This window comes from Bufo bufo, chromosome 9 (assembly GCF_905171765.1).
Source record: "Bufo bufo chromosome 9, aBufBuf1.1, whole genome shotgun sequence".
NCBI lineage: Eukaryota > Metazoa > Chordata > Amphibia > Anura > Bufonidae > Bufo > Bufo bufo.
This window is the reverse complement of record NC_053397.1, coordinates 120,911,033-120,921,425: the sequence shown is the minus strand read 5'-3', so window position 1 is coordinate 120,921,425 and position 10,393 is coordinate 120,911,033. Positions and strand designations below refer to the sequence as shown.

Below are 10,393 nucleotides of genomic sequence, written 5' to 3'. Positions count from 1 at the left end.
AAATTTTATAAATTTAATTTTTTTATGATTAATAATTTTTATGACCATAATTAATAATTCTTAATTGAATTATTACCCACCGACAGGATATAAACTTGAAAGGTACATGATTTGCCAACACCGCAAAAGGATAGATAGGCCAATGTATTGGCAACAAGATTTGAAAGAGTGTATATGGGTGATGCATTTTGGTTGCTGCAGGGCAGGCAGACAGCAAATTTTCAATGAATCCAAAACTGTGTTTGTTTTTCAGACACAGGAGGGTACACATTCCAGTGAAAATCCGCGAAGTAGACGTCATAACGACGACGATGGGAGTATATATACTTAGGTTCTCTAAAGTAATCAATTGTCTTTTGTGATAACTATATTATTTATTAGGACACAAACAGGCAAAGTGAAAATCCATCACCTGTTCAAACAAGAACTTCCAGGCGTGGTGGTCGTGGCAGTCGTCGTGGACGTGTAGGTCGTGTGAGTAGGCACATGTGCTGTGATGTGAGCTGTCCACACTGCCCCCAGTATACAGTATCTTATATCACCTATAAGATAACGTGGCCATCATACCCCAATTTTTTTTATTATTATAAAAAATGACCGTGAGGATCGGAGACATTGGTTTTACCCAAACAAAAATTTAAGTGTTGCTTATCCCATAATGGACATACCATGAACAGGGGCTACTCTCATATTAAATTAAAAGCAATGACCCGCTCGCCAAGTCTATATCTTTATAGCCCTTCACACCCAAAGACCAAATACAAGCAAATTTTTTTAATATTTTTTAATTAAAACCAAAGATGCAGTGGGCAGTGGTGGCACATGCAACATATTCGCTATACAAGTTTTAACAAAAACACTTAAGTGCAGTTGGAATTGCAGGTAGCTTTTTAAGGTAATGATAACATTTGTTTTAAACCAAATAGGGTAGACAGCAAGAATTGGACGAGGAAGATAGGCAATTTCTCCCAATCATAAACTGTGAGCTGCTAATACAGCTAGTAGAAGCAAGGCCAGCTCTATGGGACCAAACAGACCCCAAACACTCGGACCACAACACGACTCGTCGACAATGGCAAGAGGTCTATGCCAATGTGGTTCCCACATGGAACGATTTAAGCCGTCAGGCTTAAAATAATTGTGGTACATTCATTTCATTCCTTTTGTTAAATCATTTGGTTTTAGAAGATTTGATAGTGATGTTTCTAGTTGGAAGAATAGTGAAGTGAGCATAAGTTTTCTGTTTGGAAAACTTGGTTTCAACAACTGATACAGCCAATTCAGGTACCGGGCAAAATAACAGTTATATACAATGCAGAATGTTGGACTGCCTGGGGCAAAAGTTTTTTATGCAATCCGATGTCAACAGAAAAGAATATATATAGCAGTATATACGGTTATTATAATTGTTCTTTATTTTCTAGCTGAAATCATATCAACAGGCTGGAGATCAATACGCGATAGGTTTATGCGTGACCTCAATCATGAACGAACGGTGCAAAGTGGTTCGGGTCTTTCTCGGAGGAAAGCTTACCAATATGCACCACATCTTCAATTTCTTCAACGTTGTTTTCAGCAGCGCACGTGAGTTAAATATCCTAAAGAGAAGCAAAAAACAATAATGAATATAGAAATTATACCTTTTATTTCCCTATCTATTTTAGGACTCATTCAAGCACACTCCCTCCTGAAGCAGAACCTCTTGAACATGAGGAATCAACCGAACAATTGTCTGGACGATCTACCGATCAAACTTCGTTACCATCTCAGTCACATGATTCTGCTCTGAAGTCGCACGGCCGCCAAACTGAGACATGTGCTCAGATTGAAGATACTCGACAGTTCATTTCTTCTGCCTTTGACAGAGTTTTAAGTAGGCCGAGACCACTTCGAAGACCACATAGAGTCTTTGAGGATCTTGCACTGATCTTCCGAGATTGTTTATTAAAAATAGAGGAGGAGTAAACTCGGTATAAGCAAGAGTTAACTACCATGATCAATCATGTCGAGGTAGTTTGTCGTCCAGAACCCCATAATCAGCAGTTTCTCTTAACGTTAAGTCATTGGATGGACAACATGACTCCAGAGCAGAATTGTGATTGTCGAGTGACATTGATCAAAACTGTTTGGAATATTAAACACCCACCACCCTCTCATTTTGGTCCTCTGGCTCAGTCGTATCCCCCAGCCACCTTCTACCCAACATCCATGGTCCTCTGGCTCAGTCGTATCCCCCAGCCACCTCCTACCCAACATCCACTCATACTCTGAGCCACATATCGCTCCCCAGTCCCAAAACTTTCAACAGTCCCAAAACTTACCCCTATCCCAAAACTTTCAACAATCACAAAACTTTCCCCATTCACAAAACTTTAGCCAGTCCCAAAACTTTCCCCCATCCAACACTTTACCTCCGTACCACAACTTCCCACCGGCCCAAAACTTAGGCACTGCACAAAACTTTCCAGCTTTCCACAACTTTCCATCAACATCCCACAACTTTATTCCATCCCAAAGCCACCCACCGTCCCAAAGACAACCTACGTCCCACCAATACCCAACGTCTCACACATTTCCACCTTCTCAAAGCCATAGCACATCCCTCAGATATCAACCTGCATCAACCTTTCAAGAGACTTTAAGCCAATCTCAATCACAGCTACCTTCCTATGTCTCTGCACAAACACCTTTGCAATACAAAAGCACTGGTAGTTCTCAAACACGTCTACATAATACCCCTTTCTCAAACAAATCTGTTCCATACCAATCTGGTACTGATTCATATTCTCTTCATACTCCACAACATCAACAACAGGGTGAATATGTCAGACCGCAACAGTCGTTCATGCAATCACTCCTAGACCAAAGTGCAGAAGATGATGGGTCCCCAACTGCAGCCCCAGGAAAGGCTCCATTCACTCAACCACCACCCTAGTTAACACAATATACACTGCTCAAAAAAATAAAGGGGACACTTAAACAACACAATGTAACTCCAAGTCAATCACACTTCTGTGAAATCAAACTGTCCACTTAGGAAGCAACACTGAGTGACAATCAATTTCACATGCTGTTGTGCAAATGGGATAGACAACAGGTGGAAATTATAGGCATTTAGCAAGACACCCCCAATAAAGGAGTGGTTCTGCAGGTGGTGATCACAGACCACTTCTCAGTTCCTATGCTTCCTGGCTGATGTTTTGGTCACTTTTGAATGCTGGCGATGCTTTCACTCTAGTGGTAGCATGAGACGGAGTCTACAACCCACACAAGTGGCTCAGGTAGTGCCGCTTATCCAGGATGGCACATCAATGCGAGCTGTGGCAAGAAGGTTTGCTGTGTCTGTCAGCGTAGTGTCCAGAGCATGGAGGCGCTACCAGGAGACAGGCCAGTACATCAGGAGACGTGGAGGAGGCCGTAGGAGGGCAACAACCCAGCAGCAGGACCGCTATCTCCGCCTTTGTGCAAGGAGGAACAGGAGGAGCACTGCCAGAGCGCTGCAAAATGACCTCCAGCAGGCCACAAATGTGCATGTGTCTGCTCAAACGGTCAGAAACAGACTCCATGAGGGTGATATGAGGGCCCGACGTCCACAGGTGGGGGTTGTGCTTACAGCCCAACACCGTGCAGGACGTTTGGCATTTGCCAGAGAACACCAAGATTGGCAAATTCGCCACTGGCGCCCTGTGCTCTTCACAGATGAAAGCAGGTTCACACTGAGCACATGTGACAGACGTGACAGAGTCTGGAGACGCCGTGGAGAACGTTCTGCTGCCTGCAACCTCCTCCGACAATGCCAGCATGACCGTTTTGGCATTGGGTCAGTAATGGTGTGGGGTGGCATTTCTTTGGAGGGCCGCACAGCCCTCCATGTGCTCGCCAGAGGTAGCCTGACTGCCATTAGGTACCGAGATGAGTTCCTCAGACCCTTTGTGAGACCATATGCTGGTGCGGTTGGCCCTGGGTTCCTCCTAATGCAAGACAATGCTAGACCTCATGTGGCTGGAGTGTGTCAGCAGTTCCTGCAAGATGAAGGCATTGATGCTATGGACTGGCTTGCCCATTGCCCAGACCTGAATCCAATTGAGCACATCTCACTGAAGCCATGGCACCAGGAGTGGGATAGTTTGTGGACTCTCACTGCAGTCCTTGGTAGCCATTTGGCACCGGTGATGTCGTGGAGTGGGCCTGCTGTGTAACCTACATACCCTGAAGTATATGGTAGCCATCATGGCACCTAACAGGTAAAATTTAGCGTAGGTATGTGGAACCTACACTCCCTGAAATGTATGGTAGCCGTCATGGCACCTAACAGGTAGAATTTAGCGTAGGAACCCGTCTAACAGATATCGCCTTGACGCTCGGCAGACGGGCTCAAATAATTTTGTACAAAACGATTTGCCAAGTATCTTGCACTTATAGTGTAGCACTTGTTATTATTATGCAATTTTGTACTCTATATTGCAGTTAATTGTCGCATTGCATGTTTCTGTCTTTCAATGTTGTTTCCTGCCATAGCAATGTGCTTCTGCGGTTTGGTATGTGCTGACTGACCCCCTTTTTTTTGGTTTTTCTTTGCAGTTTGTACTGGAGGTGTGGCTGCCTCCTCAGTCATGCACTCCTGACCACCCTGTCTGCCCTATAGGCTGATTTTAATTAGTGTTAGTACATAGTCAGGCCTGCTCCCCTTCACTCACTGAAGCCATGGCACCAGGAGTGGGATAGTTTGTGGACTTTCACTGCAGTCCTTGGTAGCCATTTGGTGCCGGTGATGTCGTGGAGTGGGCCTGCTGTGTAACCTACATACCCTGAAGTATATGGTAGCCGTCATGGCACCTAACAGGTAAAATTTAGCGTAGGTATGTGGAACCTACACTCCCTGAAATGTATGGTAGCCGTCATGGCACCTAACAGGTAGAATTTAGCGTAGGAACCCGTCTAACAGAGATCGCCTTGACGCTCGGCAGACGGGCTCAAATAATTTTGTACAAAACGATTTGCCAAGTATCTCGCACTTATAGTGTAGCACTTGTTATTATTATGCAATTTTGTACTCTATATTGCAGTTAATTGTCGCATTGCATGTTTCTGTCTTTCAATGTTGTTCCCTGCCATAGCAATGTGCTTCTGCGGTTTGGTATGTGCTGACTGACCCCCTTTTTTGGTTTTTCTTTACATCTGGGACATCATGTTTCGCTCTATTCACCAACGTCACGTTGCACCACAGACTGTCCAGGAGTTGGCAGATGCTTTAGTCCAGGTCTGGGAGGAGATCCCTCAGGAGACCGTCCGCCACCTCATCAGGAGCATGCACAGGTGTTGTAGGGAGGTCATACAGGCACGTGGAGGCCACACACACTACTGAGCCTCATTTTGGTTTGTTTTAAGGACATTACATCAAAGTTGGATCAGCCTGTAATGTGTTTTTCCACTTTAATTTTGAGTGTGACTCCAAATCCAGACCTCCATGGGTTAAAAAATTTGATTTCCATTTTTTTTATTTTTGTGTGATTTTGTTGTCAGCACATTCAACTATGTAAAGAACAAATAATTTCAGAAGAATATTAAATTAATTCAGATCTAGGACGTGTTATTTTTGTGTTCCTCTTTATTTTTTTGAGCAGTGTATATTATGTTTTCTTGAAGTTTATAAATGAGTACCTCATAAGGTTTATATTGACCACTGTGTCAATTTTTGCACTTTAATGATGTTGAACTTGAAAAATTTTCTATGTTTTATACTTTAATATTTTTAGATTCATTTTAAGGATGTTTCAGATATGTGTGCCATTATTGTGCACTTATCAGCTTTCAGAAGCCCATACAAGCTGCTAAATATAGGCAGGTGGTTTGATTTCCTCGTTCGGACATTTAGATTTTCAAGAACTAACATGATAATCATAGCAGATTGGACCCTGAAAAGAGTAATTGGCCTTATTATTCATGATTACTTTATCTCCAGGCCAAGGTGCTGATGACTGACAGTTTTCCAGCTAGTCTTTTTTCCTTATATTAAGGAAAAAAATGCCATTCATCAGCACATGGGTCAGAGACACAGAGATTAGCTACCATGACTAGACTCAGGTTGGTTCAACTCTTTTACGGTAATGGACTGCAATGATTATGATGATAGTTCTTGTTTACCACTTGTGAGTGAGTGACACAGTACACAAATCCATATACTGTCACTTATTTAGCACCTTGCGTGGTCTGCACAAAGCTGATGACTTTTTCAGTCTTCCACCTGTTGTTGTTCCATTGCTATTGTCTCGCCATCGTGATCCTCCATTGTATACTTGCTTGAAAACTACAAGACTAGAAATGGCATATGTCATTGATATAATGTCTCATGCACAAGACTGAACACACTCAGAGACATGGGGTTTGTAAAAAAAAAAAATTGTACCTGCTGATGTAATTTAAAGGGGTACTGGAGGACACACCATCAGTGACTACACTGATTCTTTGCATGTTGTGCCACCCACATGGCTGTAGTCTAGCACTTTTTACATCATATTGATGATGCACAGTAGCCCTGTGTTTGGTAAGACATGCATAGCAGCATTGAAATAACTGATAATGTGCACTTCCATTTGCATGTTCCATGTCACCATATAACTTCTGGCCCGCTCAAGGAAGACATGTCTCGCGGTGCATACTGTAGTGTGATGATTCTGAACTTGGTATGATGATGCTATCACATAGCATGTGCAATCGTGAAAATGGTGTACACTTGCATCAGGTAACAAGGAGAATCACAGTCACAGATAGAACAACCTTTTCACAATGGACATTTTGGTATTCCTACATGTACGGTAGAAAATATCTTATCCTTTTCTAATGTGAATTCTACTTCCATTGTGTTGAGCTATGTGCTTTTATGGAAGTTTATTTGTAAACTTATGCAAATAATTATTAAAATATAAAAATATATTTTAAAAAAAGTATTTATCTAAATAAATACTTTTTTTATTTCAAATATACTGTCAGTGGTTTTAATACAGTCAAGACTCAAAACGACAAACAAGGGATATGGAGATGGTTGGAGAGGCATAGCTTACCTTTTGCTGAATTAAGGCAATAAATGTAGGTAGACCGATGCATCATGGTTGACTCAACAATAAACAACAATATATTAAGAACAAACAATAAAATAAACTATTATGTACATAACAAATTACAAATTTCAACTGTACATATTTAATAAACAAACAGTAACAAACAATAGAGAATTTTTTTTTTTTTTAAGAACAACGCTGGAATATATAAGTTCAAATATGTTCATCCTGCCAAGGCACAGATCCAGCTGAAGAAATGAAATATTCTGCAAATTCATCGGGCATGCGACTCACAGCAACTGTTGATCTTGGGCCAGTTTCTATGTGATCTCCTGGTGGATTTAATGACAGTGGCTCCGTAGGCAAAGGCTCTTTGGTCAGTACATAATTGTGCAACACAACACATGCTTTTATGACATCATCCACAGTATCTGTTTTCAATTGTATTGCACGAGTGAATATTCACCATTTTGCAGTCAATATGCCAAAGGCACACTCGACCATTCTTCTTGTGCGAGTCAGTCTGTAATTGAACACTCTTTTGTGATAGTCTAGACCACGGCTGGCATATGGCTTCAGTAAATTTCCACACATTTGGAAAGCTTCATCTCCGACTAGAACAAATGGAAGAGCAGGGTTTGTAGTACCTGGTAAAGGCCTGGGCTCTGGTATACCAAAGTTTCCCGAGTACAGCCTTCTTCCCATATTAGAATTTTTAAAAACACGTGAGTCATTTGTTCGTCCAAAAGCTCCAATATCAACAGCCACAAATTTGTAATGTGCATCAACAATTGCCATTAGGATCACAGAAAAATACTTTTTATAGTTAAAAAACGAGGATCCACTACGTGGGGGCTTCAAGACCCTCACATGCTTCCCATCCACTGCACCAATACAATTGGGAAACTGTGTCACCTCATAAAACTTGTCGGCTATGCTGATCCACTGTTGGCAAGTAGGATGGGGAAGAAATTCTTCACGCAGAAGATTCCTAATTGCCCGGCAGGTAACTTTAACAATGTAAAATATTATAGATTTTCCTAGTCGAAATTGAAAATGAAGACTGGAAAAACTTTCACCACTAGCCAGAAACCTACAAAAAAATAAAATTTAACATAATTGTTACACAAATACTATTCGCAAGAAATACACTGCAGCAAAACAACTTTTCGGATTGTCCCACAAGCATTAATTCAAGATCCTTCACAGCAAACAGATCAACATTACCTAGCGGTTGAACGGAAAATGGTATAAAATTTGGATGCATTTACATATTTTAGGTAACTACTATATATAAAAAGTTGTCTCTTGAGATTAATCATATACTCACAATAATAATCAAAACAAAAAGGCTCTGAAACACAGTAGAAGCAATAATGGAAAGTTGTACCATACATACCGCAGAGTGACCATGAGTCGTTCTTCTGGAGTTACACTTCGACGAAATTTCGTATCCTTCCGTCTCAATCGGCGACGTAAACGTTGGGAAAGGTCATCAAAGCTTGCGACACTTACACGGAGATATTCTGCAAATTTGACAGGGTGATTTCTGAGTTCTTGATAAAGGGTCGAATAAACACCTCGTGTCATTCGGCATGATGTAATGGGATGCACCCAATATCGCCGTCTCCTTTTCATGGATGACATTCGCATCTTTCGAAGTTTCCATACCATATAGTCCACAGAAAAAAGGACATGAGCGGGCAGCATTGTTCCTCTTCCAGCAATTGGATGTCACAATATAGCACCATTTTTATATAGCATGCAGATAGGGGAGGGACAACTGAAAAAAAAAAAAAAGGGAAAATGGATCCGTTACCTGAGTAACTAAACGGATTGAACGGACATTTAACTGACCTTTTTAATCCGTTTATTAACGTATCCGTTAGATGTAATCCGTTTAAAAATGTAGCAAAATATGTCCGTTCCGTTCCGTTATGAATGAATCCGTTTCAATTTTGAGACGGACGCAAGTCATAACGGAAAGCCGAACGGAGGACTAAACGCTGATGTGAACAAGCCCTAAAACCTAAAAAAATATAAAAAAAAGTAGACTTATTAGGTATCGCCGCGTCCATAAGATTCTCCTCTATAAAAATACCCCATGACCCAACCTCCCAGATTAACACGGTCCAAAAAAAATAAAAAGTGCAAAAAAAGAATTTTTTTGTCACCTTACATAACAAAAAGTTTAATAGCAAGCGATCAAAAAGTCATATAGCCCCCAAAATAGTGCCAATAAAACCGTCTGCTCATCCCGCAAAAAATGAGCCCCCACATAAGATAATCGGATAAAAAAATAAAATAAAATGACACAGACTTTAGAGATACAAAAATTTTTTTTTGTATCAAAAAGGATAATATAGTCAAAAACCTAAATAATTGTAAAAAAATGTAGACTTATTAGGTATCGCCGCATTCGTAAGAATCTCCTCTATAAAAATATCCCATGACCTAACCCCCCAGATTAACACGGTCCAAAAAAAAAACTGTGCCAAAACCGCTATTTTTGGCACTTTTCCATTTCAATCCGTTTTTTTTCCGATAGCAAAACAAGGGTTAACAACCAAACAAAATTTAATATTTATTACCCTGATACTGCAGTTTACAGAAATGCCACATTTGTGGTCGTAAACTGCTGTATCAGTAAAAGGGAGGCCGCAAAAGGAAAGGACCGAAATGGTTTCTGGAAGGCCGATTTTGATGGCCTTTTTTATTGACACCATGTCCCTTTTGAAGCCCCCCTAGAGTAAAAACTCCCTAAAAGTGACCCCATCTAAGAAACTACACCCCTCAAGGTATTCAAAACTGATTATACAAACTTTATTAACCCTTTAAGTGTTCCTCAACAGTTAATGGCGAATGGAAATGAAATTTCAGAATTAAAATTTTTGGTAACCTTGCCTCACAAAAATGTAATATAGAGCAACGAAAAATCATATGTACCCTAAAAATAGTCCCAAAAAAAATGCCACCTTATCCCGTAGTTTCCAAAATGGGGTCATTTTTAGGGAGTTTCTACTCCAGGGGTGCATCAGGGGGGTTGAAACAGGACATGGTGTAAATAAACCGGTCCATAAAAATCAGCCCTCCAAAAACCAAATGGCGCACCTTTCCCTCTACGCCCCGCTGTGTGGCCGTACAGTAGTGTACGGCCACATATTGGGTGTTTCTGTAAACGGCAGAGTCAGGGAAATAAAGATACAGTCTTGTTTGGCTGTTAACCCTTGCTTTGTTAGTGGAAAAAATGGGTTAAAATTGAAAATTAGGCAAAAAAATTTCACAAATTTCATCCCCATTTGCCAATAACTCTTGTGCAACACCTAAAGGGTTAA

At 40.9% G+C, this 10,393-nt stretch overlaps 1 long non-coding RNA gene across 1 annotated transcript; it reads left to right on the top strand.

Annotated features, from left to right (window-relative positions):
• The first annotated feature begins 262 nt into the window (after positions 1–262).
• LOC120979050 lies at positions 263–2,943 on the top strand. Its single transcript, XR_005774231.1, has 3 exons — positions 263–474; positions 1,425–1,584; positions 1,665–2,943. It is a non-coding gene; the product is annotated as an uncharacterized LOC120979050 (long non-coding RNA).
• The last annotated feature ends 7,450 nt before the right edge of the window (positions 2,944–10,393 follow it).